Source organism: Lepidochelys kempii, chromosome 3 (genome assembly GCF_965140285.1).
Source record: "Lepidochelys kempii isolate rLepKem1 chromosome 3, rLepKem1.hap1, whole genome shotgun sequence".
Lineage (NCBI taxonomy): Eukaryota > Metazoa > Chordata > Testudines > Cheloniidae > Lepidochelys > Lepidochelys kempii.
The window spans coordinates 33,048,722-33,066,509 of record NC_136382.1 but is presented as its reverse complement, the minus strand read 5'-3'; the positions used below and the strand labels follow the sequence as shown (position 1 = coordinate 33,066,509).

Sequence of the window (17,788 nt, the reverse complement as noted above, 5' to 3'; positions counted from 1 at the left end):
TACCGTCCAAGGACAAGAAGGGATTTGTGCCTTGGGGAAGTTTTAACCTAAGCTGGTAGAAATAAGTTGAGGGGGTCTTTCATGTGGGTCCACACATCTATACCCCAGAGTTCAGAGTGGGGAGGGAACCCTGACACCTTATCTTCTAGACGTTTGCAAATTGATTGCTTTATTATTTGCTCCATTATCTTTCCAGGTGCAGAAGTTAATCTGACTTGTCTGTAACTCCCCAGGTTGTCCTTATTTTTATAGATTGGCACTATATTTGCCCTTTTCCAGTCTTCTGGAATCTCTCCCATCTTCCATGACTTTTCAACGATATTGCCAATGGCTCAGATATCTCCTCAGTCAACTCCTTGAGTATTCTAGGATGCATTTCATCAGGCCCTGGTGACTTGAAGATCTCTAACTTGTTTAATAATTTTTAACTTGTTCTTTCCCTATTTTAGCCTCTGATCCTACCTCATTTTCACTGGCATTCACTATGTGAGACGTCCAATCACCACCAACCTTCTTGGTGAAAACCGAAACAAAGTCATTAAACATCTCTGCCATTTCCACATTTTCTGTTATTGTTTTTCCCGCCTCATTGAGTAACAGGCCTACCCTATCCTTGGTCTTCCTCTTGCTTCTAATATGTTTGTAGAATGTTGAGCTAAACAGATTGAGCTCATCGCTCTAAGGACTGTTTTCTAATCCTTTAATGATCATTCTTGTGGCTCTTCTCTCAACCAACCTCTCCAGTTTATCTACATCCTTTTGAATTGTAGAGAGCAGCGGTAGTTGGACCAATGCCAAATATAGAGATCAAATAACCTCTCTATTCCTACTTGAAATTCCCCCGTTAAGGATCGCATTAACTCTTTTGGCCATAGCGTCATACTAGGAGTTCATGTTCAGCTGATTATCCACCACAAGCCCCAAATCTTTTTCAGAGTCACTGCTTCCCAAGAGAGAGTCCCCCCTCCTTGAAGTATGGCCTACACTCTTTGTTCCTAGATGTATACATTTACATTTGGCTGTATTAGAATGCATATTGTTTGCTTGCACTTAGTTTGCAAGCGATCCATATCCCTCTGAATCAGTGACCTACCCTCTTTATTACTTGCCACTCCCCTAATTTTTGTGTCGTGTTATCTGCAAACTTCATCAGTGATAATTTTGATGATTTCTTCCAGATCACTGATAAAAATGTCAAATAGCCTAGCGTCAAGAATTGATCCCTGAGGGCCCCACTGAAAACACTGTGAATCAATGACAATTCCCCATTTACAATTACATTTTGACACCGGTTAGCCAGTTTTTGTGTACATCATGTTAATTTTACATCATTTTAGTTTTTTAATCAAAATATTGTGTGGTACCACGTCATAATATGCTACATCAACGTTATTACCTTTGTCAGGCAAACTTGTAACCTCATTTAAAAAAAAAAATCAAGTTAGTTTGACAGGATCTGTTTTCCATAAACCAGTGGTTTTCAACCTTTTTTTCATTTACAGACCCCCCTAAAAAATTTCAAATGGGTATGCAGACCTCTTTGAAAATCTTAGACATAGTCAGCGGACCCCCCAGGGGCCCACAGACTAAAGGTTGAAATGTATTGCCGTAAGCCAATGTTGATTTGCATGAATTACATTACCCTCCTTTAATTCTTTATTAAACAAGTTCCATATCAGCCACTCCATTACCTTGCCTGGGATCAATGTCAGGCTGACAGGCCAGCAATTACACGGGTCGTCCCATTTACCCTTTTTAAAAACTGGCACAACATTAATAGTACCCTATGAAATCTGTGTTAATGAGAACACAGACCAAATCACAGAATCAAAACATTAATGTGGAATCCTGCTTTCTCCGGCACCAGAACCACAGAGGCAGGCAGACAGGATGGGCTGCACAACTGAGCTACGTGCAGCTGCACTTAAGAGAGTCAAGCTGCTCTGGATCAGAGCCTCCTGATCTGCTGTGCAGAGCTGGGGAGGATAGGGGGCTGTCAGGGGTGTCCCCCGCCTGTATACCTGATCTCTGCTGAGCCAGGGTAGGGGGCTAGGGGAGCACCTGTCTGTGCACCAGCCTCAGGCTCAGGAGCGGTTGCAGTTGTCTGAACAAGCGTTCAAGCTGGCAAGTGCTGTGCTTAACAAGAAAGCAGTGGACACACTCCCTCACTCCACACACACACATGCATACTCCCTCCTCCCCCACACACACAGGTCAGTGGACTTCTTGTGTTACTGTCAACAGTGTCAGTTTGGTCATATTACCAAGTACTACTTTAAAAAGTGATTTTAAATATGTTACTTTTACCATATACTTATACTGTATATCTGTTTAAATTGTAGGGTTTGGGGGGTTTTTTTTGCAAAATCAGTTTTTCACACTGCAGTCCAATTCTGAACACTTTCATGCATTTATAGTAAGGCTACTTATTTGTTGTCAATGTATCAAACAGTTTTGATTTAAAAAATAGCATAAAAATGGAAAAAAACAAAATCAGAAAATAAATCCAAAAATCCACAATAATAAAAGGGATTTCATAGGGCCCTACATTAGCTTTCTTTCCAATCTTCTGGTACTTCTCCAGTGCTCCAAGACTTATTGAAATCAATATTAATGGTTCAATGAGCATCTCAGCCAGCTCTTTTAAAATTCGTGGATGAAAGTTATCTGGATCTGCTGATATGAAAATGTCTAATTTTAGAAGCTTCTGTTTAACATCCTCCAGAGATACTAGTGGAATGGAAAGAAAGTCTCATGAAATGGCGATAACAATCTCATCTGTTTGTCCCCAAAAATAGAACAGAAATATTAAAATGCTTCTGCCTTACTGTTTACAACTATACCATTTCCATCTACTAATGGACCAATACCATATGTCTCCTCACAACTAAAATGTAACCCTTCATGTCCTTAATGAGGATAGGTAAGCATATCATCCCAATTCTTCTTGGCTGCTGTGCTGATAACATCCAGTAATTATGGCAATGCAAATCAGTGCTACCTGCCCTATAGTGATTCTGTCTACCTCATTAATTAGGTTGGTGCCAAATCTTGGCATCTTCACCCATGCCTGCTGCACATGCAATGTACATAATAGATAACAGCAATTCCTCAATGACAGAAAATCATGTGATATCTAGAAGGGTATAATTTCCTGTAGTCAGCACAGACACCAAAAACTTTACCCAGGCAGCCCAGCGTTTAATGAAGCGTGGAAAATTTTCTACTCAAACATCTCTACATAATCACAGAAAAAGCAGAACAATCTCAAAGCTTCTATGGATTCATTTTATGCTGCTGTCCTCATCCACAAGAATGAGGATGATCTTGTGATTTGGGCAGTGGACTAGGACACTGGAAAAGAACTGGGTTCCATTTACAGTTCTTCCATAGACTGTATGACTTTAGGCTAGTCACTTAATCTCTACATACCTCAATTCTCCATCTGAAAGTCATGATTTAATGACATTATGGAAGGCCACTTAGGATAAATACAAAATTAAAGAATTAGAATTAGCTAATGTGTGTGTGTGATACTCTGCACCTCAGGGGAACACCCAGCACCCCCATGTTCATCCTTGTAAAATGATTGTGTGGTATCCTATGCAAAGTTTGTCATGTCGGGTGTCTTCGGAAGGCTCATGATGCACTGAGCATTGTTGTTACAGTGATGTTATAGTAATGTTGTTATAGGTTGTAATTTCATGTATATAGTTATGAGGCTGAAAATGCATCCTTCATGGCTTAAAATAAGCCCAGGCAAAAACTCTCCAAGAGCAGAGAGGCAGTTCACACCTCATCAGGGCAGGTATGAGACAAACCCAGCCCAGCCTCACAGGAACAAAGGACACTGGCCTAGGCAACAACAAAAGAATTTGTTAGACTCTCAAGGGAGTCACCCCGCTTCCTCTGGTCAGTTTGGAACTGCGATGAGGTAATGCTCACCTGACTCTGAAGGGAGTGAGGGGGGGGCAAAGCCAAGAGGAAAGAAAGGACATGATAAAAGGGAGAGACATTTGCCATGCTCTTCCTCTCTCTTTCACCTATATCTACAGACACCACACCAAGCGACTGAAGCACTGATGAAAGAGGAGAGCCTGGCTGAAGAGGAACCAGCCAGCCTGTGATGAGAAGCATCTAAGTTTGTAAGGTCATGGAAAGTGTTAAGATCAGCTTAAAATGCATTTTGCTTTTATTTCATTTGACCAAATCTGACTTGTTATGTTTTGACTTATAATCATTTAAAATGAAAAGGAGTACTTGTGGCACCTTAGAGACTAACAAATTTATTTAAGCATAAGCTTTCGTGGGCTACAGCTCACTTCATCGGATGCATAAAGTGGAAAATACAGTGAGAAGATTTATATACATAGAGAACATGAAACAATGGGTTTATGGTAATGGGTAACTCCTTTTCTTTTTGTGAATACAGACTAACACGGCTGCTACTCTGAAACCAATCATTTAAAATCTATCTTTATAGTTAATAAATATGTTTGTTTATTCTACCTGAAGCAGCGTGTTTGGTTTGAAGCATGTCAGAGGCTCCCCTTGGGATAACAGGCCTAGTACATATCAATTTCTTTGTTAAATTGACAAACTCATATAAGCTTGCAGCAGCCAGTGGGCATAACTGGGCACTGCAAGACAGAGGTTCCTAGGGTTGTGTCTGGGACTGGAGATATTGGCTAGTGTCATTCAGTTGCACAATCCCAGGAGCAGTTTACATGCCAGAAGCTGTGCGTGAACAGCCCAGGGGTGGGGGTTCTCACAGCAGAGCAGGGTAAGGCTGGTTCCCAGATTCAAGGATGGAAGTGACCTAGCAGATCACCAGTCCGGATAACACTGGAGGGGAACGTCACAGTGTGTGTGTTGTAAAGAAAGACCCTGACTAGCAAGTAGAAGGAAGGACTTAAAAATAATGAGTTATAAAGCCAGACAGAATGAAGCAGGGAAGATGTCTGGTTAAAAGAATAACTAATGAGATAAGGGGAATTTCTAAAAAGACTACCTCACTCTGACTAATAGGGGTGACTACAGATGGTTTTAAATAAGAAAACAAGAATGTCTTAAAAGGAGCCAACATAGACCTTTCTACACCACATATCAGTGTTATCTTAAAAGTAAAGCCTATTTAAAACCAGGTCTGTCCAAAAAAACAAACAAACAAACAAAAAAAAAGGTGTTGGTCAGCAAAAGAGACAACAAGAAAAGACCTTAGGGAGAAAGGAGGTTGGAAATGTTATCTAAATTAAAACTGGAAATAAAGATGGTGAAACTGTCTCAAATTGGTTTGTTAGCTAAAATGGTAATTGGCTATGCCATTTGTTTGTTAAAGGGTATAACTCTTGTTACGAATTTGTGGGTTCTTTGTCAGACCCTACCTCATCATGCTGGAGCACACTAGGATGAGACAGTTTTCCTAAGTCTGGGCTATTTATGAGTATACTGATCACATGCTTATGAATACTTTGTTAGTGTACTGGATGTAGTGACTGCTTATTTTTAGGCTGTTTGGAGCAATTATACAAAGCACTATTTGGTCTTTAGACTTCTTAAAGGAATTAATGATTAAATTGGTGTCTGGTGGTCTCCCATATTAATATTAAAAATTTATATTATTAATAATTCCAACAGACATGATTTAAAAATTACAATCCATTCCAGACAAACAGGACAATTAATATATAAGCATCCATTGTTATAATAATGGGCCCTATTGTGCTAGGCTCTATACAAGCACGAAAGCAGATAGTCTCTGCCCCAAAGTATGCACAATCTAAATAGACATATCAGACACAGGGTATGTGAAAGGAGTATAATATACAAGCACAATGAACAATGTGATGATGACAAATATCCTGTTAATTCCACTTGTGGAGGTAGTGTTCTGGGGCAGTGGTTCTCAATCCGGTGTCTGGGGCCCACTGGGGGGCTGCTAGGCAGGGCTAGCATTAATCTCGTTGGAACCCAGGGTAGAAAGCTGAAGCCCCACTGCATGGGGCTGAAGCCCAAGGCCCTGAGCTCCACCACCCGGGGCTGAAGCCAAAGCTTGAGCAATGTAGCTTCGCGGGGGCCCCTGTGGCATGGAGCCCCAGGCAATTGCCCTGCTTGCTACCTCCTAATGCTGGCCTTGGTATTTATATGCAAAAAACCAGTTATAGTGGTACAGGTGGGCTGTGGAGTTTTTATAGCATGTTTGGGGGGGGCCTCAGAAAGAAAAAGGTTGAGAACCTCTGTGTTAGGGAAAAAGAAAAGGAGTTCTTGTGGCACCTTAGAGACTAACCAATTTATTCGAGCATAAGCTTTCGTAAGCAGCTCACTTCATCGGATGCTCAAATAAATTGGTTAGTCTCTAAGGTGCCACAAGTACTCCTTTTCTTTTTGCGAATACAGACTAACACGGCTGCTACTCTGAAATCTGTGTTAGGGGATAGTTAGGAAATCTTAAGCTAAAATTAAAGAAGGTGATGAGCAGCTTAGGGCAGGGGCAAAGAGAAGGGCAAGAGGGGTAGGTGTGGAGTGAGGCTGAAATTAAGAAACTGTTAGAGAGGGGGCAGATGGGAGTTGGAGCAAATTGTTAATCAGCACAAGGCAGAGTAAGTTTGGTCAAAACTGCAGAAATTTCTCAGAGATCAGTGTATAGGAGTCCCCCCTTTAGCTGCTCCTATCAGCTAGTTTCTGGCTGGCTTGGGCCTGCAGTTTCTTTTCTCAAGGCCAGATAGCAGGTTGGTTCCTAGTGCTTGGGAAAGGAGTGTCTCCCCTGCACAGTTCTGGGTATGGACTGTGTTGGAGTAGCCCTGGTTGGGGCCCATTTTCCCCTCCTCCCTTCTCCCAGTCCAGCAGTCCCTGCTTCAGCCATTTCTGCAGTGGTTCCTACCAGCTTTTGTGGCTTTGTTGCCACGAGGGCCGGACAGTCACAGGAGAAAAACAGAAATGTGAGTTTTTTCCATCCTATAAGAAATTATGGATGCATAGTCAGCTGCCACAATGTATCACAAAGAGGAACAATACAGACAATCTAAAGTTCACATCCTGAGCATGCTATGATGTGGCCAACATACAAAGGGGTTTGATATCCCCTCCAAACAAAATCATATAAAAGGCATCAACAGAATTAGGGCTTGTCTATACTGGCACTTTACAGCACTTCAACTTTCTTGCTCAGAGGTGTGAAAAAAACACACCCCTGAGCACTACAAGTTTCAGCACTGTAAAGCGCCAGTGTAGACAGTGCACCAGCACTGGTAGCTACGCCCCCAGCGCTGGTAGCTACGCCCCTCATGGAGGTGGTTTTTTAAAATGCCGTGACTACACAAGCCATGTTAAAGCATTGCCACCGTGCAGACTAGGCGTAAGTAAAACATTACTTCCATCCACTGTTTTTAGCACTACAGCTCTAATTCACAAGGTACTTAATCCCATGCCAAATGGAATATTCACATGCTTAAAGTTAAACAAGGGGTAAGTACCTTGCTGTATGAAGGCCTAATAGCCCAATAAGGAAAAGACTGCCACAGTAACATTTATCAACCATTGCAACAATAGGCACTGCAAACACAAAACTTTTCAGTTAATATTAAACTTTTAAAATTATATTTTGTAATTCCAACAAAACTACTATTTATTTTTTTTAAAGTCTACTGATTAGCCTTCTACTCTGTCATTTTCTACATATTATTATTCTGACATTTTCTTGAAAACATTCTGCCAGAGGAACAAATTTCTATACCAAAAAAAGTTGCAAAAAATAAAATGTATTAGCAAAAAATGGTGAATGTTTTCAGAATAAAGAAAAGGAGTACTTGTGGCACCTTAGAGACTAACCAATTTATTTGAGCATGAGCTTTCATGAGCTACAGCTCAGCTCACGAAAGCTCATGCTCAAATAAATTGGTTAGTCTCTAAGGTGCCACAAGTACTCCTTTTCTTTTTGCGAATACAGACTAACACGGCTGTTACTCTGAAACCTGTCGTTTTCAGAATAAATTACACTACGTATTTGTGGTCAACATTTTATCAGCAAATTCTCAGTTAGCAATTCTACAGTGAGTATGAGGGAACACAGTATTCAGCATACCTCCCCTACTGAAAGCAAGATTCTTCCCTTAATGTCACTGACTTCCACATTTCAAAAGTGCAAAGACAGTCCTGTTGCACTGTAGATAAATGCACCGCCTTGTAAATTATTCAACTGGTGAACATTCTGATTTAATGTAGATTTTTATCCCTCAGATATCAATTAAACCTTCAGGAAATAGCTAAATAACTGACATTGCAGTCCTCAAAAAAAAAAATATCAACAGTGGCTTAAACAAATCTGTTATGTTAGATGTACTCTGAAGTTTTACTTTTTGAAATGCTAAGCACCATGAAATAAACCATTTCTTAACAGCACAGTAAAACTGTTGTTTAGGGTTTCCACATGTCACGGACAAAAAATAATTACCTCCTTAAAATTAAGACTCTCCTTTTAGGAATAAAATCCTCAAAGTCTGATTAAGCCTAATTTCTAAATTGTTCTTCCTCCATTAGCCATTTTTTCTTGTAAGTTCTTTGAGGCAGGCGATCAATCAGCATCTGTACAGTAAACTACTGCAATTGAGCAGTGATCCTCCTGATTGAGGTCTCTTTGAAGTAAATATGGGGGCACTCAGTTGCAACTACATAAATTAGGATTGCATTCTAAATTGGGCTCAAAATGTGACAAATTCCTGTTAAGTCTAAAAGCAGTAGGTCAATCAGTGTGGATGGAATTTCACACAGAGGTAGTTTTTATGCTCTTTGAATTTTGTATAGTTTTATTTTGGTTTCTTTTGTAAATTTTGAATAGAGAAGTCAAGTGGATAAAATTCAAGTTTTATACAAAAATAATTTATTTAAATCAAAAATGTTTATTTTTCATTTTTAAAATAAACCTACTTAATGTTAAATTTGAAATTATGACAACCTATGTTAAGGCCTAATCTTACTATTCAAGCAGTTAATCTGTGCTGTCAACGTTTTATAGAAAGTCCAACCACTGAACTAGTGGAGAATTTGTTGAAGTACCAAATTATTTTTGACTTCAGTAGCTTCTTCTGCAGGTACAGAGAAAATATTTTGAAATCATTTCAGCTGATTCAACTAGTTCATTCAAAGTTGAGAAACCAAATGGGCAAAACTCATCCGTGATCTTAAAAACATGAGAGATCTGTGAGAGAGTATATTAAGTGACTGCAAAGGTTAACATGAAATAACATTTTTTTCCCTCTATGGAATTTGAAACTGGTGTGAGTAGGATTGCGAGAGTAAATAGAAGCTTACAGGTTTTGTTTGTCAGGACCTGTGCAGCTAGTTTTAGGAGCTCTTGCAGTTTAGATAGACTAGATTTTTGGTAAATCAGCAAATCATTGCTGTTTTTACTGAGAGTAAATGTGAGCTTTACCAAAAAATACTGCAATTTACTGTCTGAGTTGCCTAGTCTAATTTTAAACATTTTTTCCCTATCATTCCATATTTTGCAATAATAGCATCAGAGTAAAATGTAGGGCTAAAAGGAACCTCAGAAGTGATCAAATCCTTCCCTCTGCACTGAGGCTATACCGAGTAAACTTAGACCATCCCTGAACGGTGTTTTTCCAACCTCTTCCTAAAAACCTCCAACGATGGGGATTTCACAACCTCTTATGTTAGCCTATTTCAGAGCTCAAGTACTCTTATAGTAAGTAAATTTTTCCTTATATCTAACCTACATATCCGTGTGATAGGCTGTATAAGCCCCACATTGAGGAACCAAGGATTAAAGAGGAGCTCTGGGCCCAGAAGGCCCAACCCAGCTGCACCTGCTGGACATGTTCAAAACGGAGGACACAAAGCCGGGCAGAGTAAGGGAGAAATCCTAAACTGTTTGCTCCTGCAGAGAGGCCGGAGGAGCTCCACACTACCCAGACCAGACCCTGTTTCTGAGCCGCCCCATGGAGACCAGAAACAGCGGGCCTCCAAATCACTGTCAGGGAGAACCCCCCTGGCAACAGGTAGAAAGTGACTCAGGGAGCAGGCTTGTGGCATCCGCCCCAGGTCACATATCCAATGTGCCAATCACAGGGCCTGGGGTGGAACCTGATGAAGCAGGACAGGCCTGGGTTTCCCTACCCCCCAGCCCCACAGACTCTCATCACAGGCCGATACCACTGGACTCTGACGCAAATCCCTTCCCCATCCCACCCCACCCCCAGTGATAACTGAAGGAGAATGCAGGCACCAGCCCAGTCCTGTTAGAAGGACAGCAGACGTACTAGCATATCGGCCCAAGAAGAGAGCCAACAACAGCAGGCAGTCCAGCAACAGCAGGGTCAGCTACTGCCCAGAAGCAACAGCAAGTGACCCAACAGCAGCAGCAGCTACTCCAAGAGCTGGTAGCAAAGCAGCAGGAACTACAGCCACACCTAATTCAGCAGGCAGCAACACTCCTGCAGCTGCAGGTTGCATCTAATGCCATGGCACCAGGACCCTCAGATAATGTCCTCCTCCCAGCAGGCAGCCCATCAGACTCTCAAAAATGGGCCCGGGGGCAACCAAGAAGCATTCTTGGTCACCTTTGAGCGGGCAGTCTTGTTGATTTCAAATCATTTCTCCAATTTGTCAAGATCATTTTGAATTCTAATCCTGTCCTCCGTAGAGCTTGCAACCCCTCCCAGCTTGGTGTCATCCGCAAATATTCTCCAATCCATTATCCAAGTCATTAATGAAAATGTTGAATAGTACTGGACCAAAGACTGCCCCCTGTGGTACTCAACCAGACATGCCCTCCCAGTTTGACAGCAAACCGTTGATAACTACTCTTTGAGTACAGTTTTTCACCCACCTTAACAGTAATTTCACCTAGACCAAATTTTCCTAGTTTCTTAGTTATGGCAATGTCATATGTGACTGTGTGAAAAGCCTTAAAAAAATTAAAATACAACATGTCTAGTGCTTCCCCCCTACTCATTAGGCCAAGAACCCTGTCAAAGAAGGATGTTAGGTTGGTTTGGCATAATTTGTTCTTGACAAATCCATGCTGACTATTCCTTATAAACCCGTTATCCTCTAGGTGCTTACAAATTGATTAATAATTTGTTCCAGTATCTTTCCATGCATTGAAGTTAGGCTGACCAGTCTATAATTTCCCAGATCCTCTCTGTTCTTTTTAAATATAGGTACTATATTTGCCCTTCTTCAGTCTTCTGGGACCTCACCCATCCTCCAGGAGTTTTCAAAGATAATTGCTAATGGTTCCAAGATTGCTTCAGTACCTTAAGTACTTAGAATGAATTTTATCAGGACCTTCCAACTTGAACACATCCGACTCATCTAAATAGTCTTTAACCTGTTCTTTCACTATTTTGACTTGTGTTCTTTCCCCCGGTTGTTAATGGTAATTGTGTTACATATCTGCTCACCATTAAACTTTTTGGTGAAGACTAAAGCAAAACCAGCATCAAACACCTCAGCCATCTTGATGTCAACAGTTATTAGCTATCCTGCCATGCTAATAGTGGACCTACACTTTACTTCATGTTTCTCTTGCTCCTAATGTATTTAATGGTTATTCAATTGATAACAAATACGATTTACTGACATAGTATCCAACCCATCTGAGGGTCTAATAGATGAAGAGGAATAGCTAATATTGGAGCAGGGACTGCCTGACACAGTGGAAGGAGAAAAAGGGTTCAACTTGAACTGGTCATATGGAATAGAAAAGCAGCAACTATTTTCACCAGGAAGTACCAGAGTATTATAATAACCAATACTGTATCACAGTAAGAATGATCTAACTAGGTAATGTTGCAGGTACCATGTGTAAGAAGCGCTGCCTCCTTTTAAATACACTTCAGTAGGTCCTGAGGACCAATATAAGTTTTTTGGTCAGAATTCTAATTAACATCCAATTATAGTCAAATTTTCATACAGCTCTCCTGCCAAATGATGGACAAGAGGTTGAAGACAAGGGCTTGGGGAGATCTAATTCTGGCCCTCAGGAAAAGGGAGGATGAATGTTTGTGAGAACACCTCAATAATTTTCTCCTGCATCATCTCCCCCTTGTCTCAATTCCCCTCCTGACTAATACCCTATGTTGATTGTTATCTTTTCTCAGCATTTGAAAGCATTTTTTCCTCCCTATGTTTGAATGAGTCAGTTAAGGAATAAGGAGAAATCAGACAGCCTTTATAAAAACTACATGTCAGAGTCAAAAAATTTCTGAAGAGTCACTGAGAATTGGGAAGGTATCAAAAGACTGGAACAAAGCAAATGTAGTATATATTTTAAACAAAGGCTAAAAAGTGGTAATTACTACCTTACAAGTCTAACTTCCCTGCTTAATAAAAAGAGCAAACATTAAAAGAAAATAAACATCTAGCAGATAACAGACCCATGAACAGTATGTGACAAGGGTTTATAAAGCATAAATCTTGCCAGAAAAATCTTGCACTCTTAAGACAGAATTTAAATATTGGTGGATGACCAACAAGTGATTGATCCAATACATTTGGATTTAAGTAAAATATTGCACTACCTATTTCCTATAATACACTGAAAACTTCTACATAATAAAAGCATGGTAATTACTACTATAATATGTCATTTTCTGTTTCAAACAATTCTTTTAAAGAAAAATAAAGTTTCAAAGCAAACAAAAGTACCAATGTGAACTATCTCAAATGACTGTAGTAAGGAAGAATAATCCATTGTGTGTGATCTTTGCACCAAGTGGAACCCAACTGTGGCCCAGAAAATAAGCCTGCTTAATAATGTTCTTATCACAATATTTCTTGCTGACAACATGATTCTCTAAATCACATTCAGGATATAGAGTACTTAGATTTTCAGAAAGCCTTTGACAAGGTCCCTCACCAAAAGCTTTTAAGCAAAGTAAGCAGTCATGGGATAAGAGGGAAGGTCCTCTCATGGATTGGTAACTGGCTAGATAGGAAACAAAGGGTAGGAATAAATGGTCTGTTTTCAGAATGGAGAGAGATAAGGAGTGATGTCTCCCAGAGGTCTATAGTGGGCCAAGTCCTATTCAACATATTCATAAATGATCTGGAAAAAAGGGTAAACAGTGACGTGGCAAAATTTGCAGATGATACAAAACTACTCAAGATAGTTAAGTCCCAAGCAGATTCCAAAGAGCTACAAAAGGATCTCACAAAACTGAGTGACTGGGCAATAAAATGGCAGATGAAATGCAAAGTAATAATGCGAAGTATTGATAAATGCGAAGTAATGCACATGGGAAAACATAATTCCAACTATACATATAAAATGATGGGGTCTAAATTAGCTGTTACCACTCAAGAAAGATCTTGGCATCATTGTGGATAGTTCACTGAAAACATCCACTCAATGTGCAGCGGCAGTCAAAAAAGTGAACAGAATGTTGGGAATCATTAAGAAAGGGATAGATAATAAGACAGAAAATATCAGATTGCCTCTATATAAATCCATAGTATGCCCACCTCTTGAGTACTCATGCAGATGTGATCGTCCCATCTCAAAAAAGATATATTGGGCTTGGAAAAAGTTCAGAAAAGGGTAACAAAAATGATTCAGGGTATGGAACGGCTTCCGTATTAGGAGAGATTAATAAGACTGGGACTTTTCAGCTTGGAAAAGAGATGGCTAAGGGGAGATATGATTGAGGTCTATAAAATCATGACTGGTATAGAGAAAGTGCATAAGGAAGTGTTATTTACTCCTTCTCATAACAGAAAAACTAGGGGTCACCAAATGAAATTAATAGGCAGCAAGTATAAAACAAACAAAAAGAAGTATTTTTTCACACAATGCACACTCAACATGCGGAACTTCTTGCTAGGCTAAGACTATAGCAGGATTCAAAAAAGAACTCGATAAATACATGGAGGATAAGTCCATCAATGGCTATTAGCCAGGATGGGCGGGGATGGTGTCCCTAGCCTCTATTTGCCAGAAACTGAGAATGGGCAACAGAGGATGGATAACTTGATGATTACCTGTTCTGTTAATTCCCTCTGGGGCAAGTGGCATTGGCCACTGTCAGAAAACAGGATACTGGGCTAGACAGACCTTTGGTCTGACCCAGTATAGCCGTTCTTATGTAAAAATCATGACTTTCCCATTTGGCTGTTTTGGGGGTTTTTTTTCCCAAGAAAAACAAATCAGCCTCATTCAAGATCATAGGACCTAATGATGGAAGCATCTCATCTCCCTGCCAGAACAAGATAGTTGTCTGTAGTAAATTTTCTAATATTTTGACCAGATTTTAGCCTGCCAAGCAACATAGTGCTTATTAGACTTTGGAATAGTCTCTCTTCAGGAAGTTTTCCCATGATATTCAGCCAAAAGATAAGATCATTCCTCTCCATCCTAACCAGCACTGGATTCATGCATGGGTTATGTCTTGCCTTGACTCACTCACTACGCCTTTCTCGTTTCATGGATTTCTGCTCTCATCTTTTCATTCCCAACATGTTACTGCTAAGATCTTTTTCTTTACTAATAATAAATGCCTAGTTGACTCCTTAAACAGACAGTGCATTTTATAGTACATAGTTACTAAAATCTACACTCATGCCTCAGATGTGCAATGGGGAAGAAATACTCATAGAAAAAGATATATGATCTATGAATATAGGAAACAACTATATGTACAATTCTTTGTCTACACACAGAACCAATGACCTAATTTCTGATACCCAACCATTCCGCTATTTTGTACAGTAATAGCTCAGATTACTTTCTGCTCTGGTAAAAAAGCGAACACTGAGTCTATACCATATTCCACTAGTGTATTTTATCATTTGTTAGCTTGCAACGTTAACACTACTCATCATACACATATCCCATATAGCGTTAATGACAAGTCCATAAACTTTTAAATTAACAAGAAAAACAAAGCGTTCAACTCTGACTCCAACTGCCAACAAAACAATCTAGAGAATGCAAAAATATTGACATTTACAGCTATTCTGACAACAATTACTGAAGATAATCAAACAAAATTAAAATGAAATATATTAAAATCTAAAGATCTAAGGTTTTTAAAAATTGTTTTAATTCTTATCTTGTATGTATGAACAGGTTTATTCACCATGAAAAATAACTGCACCAAGACCCCCATCTTTCCAACTGATCCATATGGGCAAACCTCTGTGCTTACATGGAGCCCCAGTGAATTCACCGGTGCTTCATGCCAACACGGAGTCTACCCGCAGTGATACATTTACTGGATTGGAACCTAAATTACCACTATGTGTCACCTAGTGCATCTTGTGCTATCTGTGTTTCAGACTAACTCCTGGCTGCAGTTTCCTTGTCAGTTTCCCATCTTTACATGTTTACTGTTAACTCACTTCTTTTTATCATGTAATGAGATTTCAAAAAGACAGAGACTTCTTAATTTCTCATATTTATACTACTAACAATCTGTAAAGCAGAAAATTTTGTTAGATTATAGTATTTCATATATGCTATAATCTATGAATTCACTTCAATGGCTCCTTCAAATGACACTGTCTCTATAATGTGAACACGTTTAACCCTTTAAAAAAAAATTATATTACTTGCCTAACAGATGTTAACATTCTTGAAGTTGGTCCAATAAAAGATATTACCTCACCCCGTCTCTCAAATATATTTTAGACATTTAAAAAGCATCTACCCAGTAAATCAATAATTAATTACTTTTGCTTTTTTATATGGCTTTTGGATTTGAAGAGCAATTCCCTTTCCTCTTGTTATGTTGTCTTTCCATCTGCTCTGCAGCTTATTTTTTTAAAATTTTCTGCAACATGGCATGAGTAAGGAGGTTTGACAGAGAGTTATACCTTGCATCAAGACCATGTTTGTCTTCGCACATTAGCAATAATGAAAAAAAAAAAAATTAGAAGACAGATGCTCTAGTGTGGCTGACAGCCGTGCTTGTTCATGATTGTAGTGTCCCATGAGCTGTTCATTAAATGTGTGCTTGTGCATGGGCAAGCGCGTGTGGTGGAGGAGTGTAAATGAAAATTCCCTACACAGGGGTGGTGGTGGAAGGGTATAAATGAAAATTCACTGCACAGGGGTGTAAATGGACCAAGGACGGGCCCTTTCATGGGCCCGGGCAGCGCTCTGCCTTGCCCTACACACACGCGCGACCCCCCAGCGCGGCTGAGGGAGCGGGAGGGACAGAGCAGGCCGGCGGTGCCTCTCTCTGGACAGGCTCACCGCCGCCCGGCCCAACCCAGGCAGCGAGCGGCACACGGGGCAGGGACGTTACCCAGCGTCCGGCCGCAGACGGGGTCAAGGCGGCTCCGTCGCGCCCTTTGTGTGACAGCTCCGCGCTCTCCCGCTATTTACCCTTAGCCGGCGGGACTCGACCCCCGCGGGCGGCCTCTCCGGTCCTGGGAGATTCTGCCGAGGCGGCGGCGGGGGTGGCAGCTCCAAGGGCTCCTCACTTGCACCCGGCAGCGGCGGCGGCCATCTTGCCTCCTCCTTGTCCCCCCCACTCCCTCCTCGGAGCCGGTCACGTGAGCCCTCCCGTCGCCTTGGGCACAGGAGGGGCGGGGGATGCCAGGAAGGCGGCTGGCTTAGCCGTTAGTGCCAGACTCGGAGCCGGAGGGGCGGGGTTCGAACCCCCGCGGGGGCAGCGGGAACCCAGCAGCCTCCCCTTCTCCTCTAAGCGATTCCTCCTTCAGCAGACTCCGCCTCAGCATCTGCCGGCTGAGAAACCTGCCTGCGGGCGCCCCGCTCGGAGTTCTGCGCCAGCGCCACCGCTGGCCTCAGGCTGCACCCACCGGGCCGTGGCCGCTGGTCCCTGGGCTGAGCGGCGGGATTTGCCCGGCTGCTAAATGTTCCCGGCCTCAGCGGTCCCAGCAGCAGGAGCGTGTCGTTTGGCTGCTGAGAGGGCTAGTGAGATAAGCAAGTCGGTGTGTGTGCCGGCAGCAGGCGGGCTGAGGCGCTGCCCGCCCCAGAAGACCGAGCTCTGACCACTGTGCCCTGGGGTGGTTGTCAGACGTTATTTTAACGAACGGGTTCTTCCACCGCACGCCTCTCACCGTGGTGTCTGGGGCTAGAGGAGTCCCTGCAGCAGGGACTGCAACTGCAATCTTGTCTCAAGCCCAGCTGATGCTACAAGACTGAATATAGCCAGTCAACTTGTGCACCCCCCACGATAGGGATTCTGAGCATGTATAAATACAGACCTGATTACTTTTGTCTTGAAATCGCCAGAAAAGAAAGCTGCAGTCGTTGTGCTCAGCTCAGTAATCTAAATTCACAAGGGAGATGCGCCTCACTGTGAATTCATTTAAATGAGCTTGAACTCAAACATTTTAAGAGCAAAAGCCATTGTTATTTCTGAGCGTTCAGCTAGCAGTGGTCATCTGAGAAGTGAGGTGCACCTAAGGGTTTACAAACAAAGGCAAGATAACCAGCTCCCTGTGCTGAAGAGCGTCAGTGCCAGGTCATGATTCTTGAAACACCCACAAGATTTTATCCAATAAGTAGTTCCATTAGTGTACCCTCTCTCTTGTGTAAACCTCCTGAGCTTTATGGAGTTTCAAACATTTCCCAGACATAATTAGCTCTTTTCACAATTCAAAGTGTTCCATTGTTTGTCTGAATCTAAGTAGCTGGAGGACTTGGTGATGCTATGCAGAAAGTTATTGATTTTAGCCTTCTGCACATATTACTTCTGTAGTTTATCAAAAATGTTGCTTCTAAAATCATCTCCAACTTCACTACCGCCACCCCCATTTTTAAGTCCCTTCACAAGGTTCCCATCTTTTTCCAATTTGT

At 41.4% G+C, this 17,788-nt stretch overlaps 1 protein-coding gene across 7 annotated transcripts in view; it reads right to left on the bottom strand.

Moving 5' to 3' along the window:
- The window catches only part of KIDINS220 (kinase D interacting substrate 220), a 158,712-nt gene extending 142,034 nt beyond the window's left edge, over positions 1-16,678 (bottom strand). For all 7 annotated transcript variants that reach the window (XM_073336072.2, XM_073336073.2, XM_073336074.2 and 4 more), the window contains exon 1: positions 16,349-16,678. The gene's annotated coding sequence lies outside the window, so the exon portion shown is untranslated. The remainder of the gene's footprint in view (positions 1-16,348) is intronic.
- Positions 16,679-17,788: the final 1,110 nt, after the last annotated feature.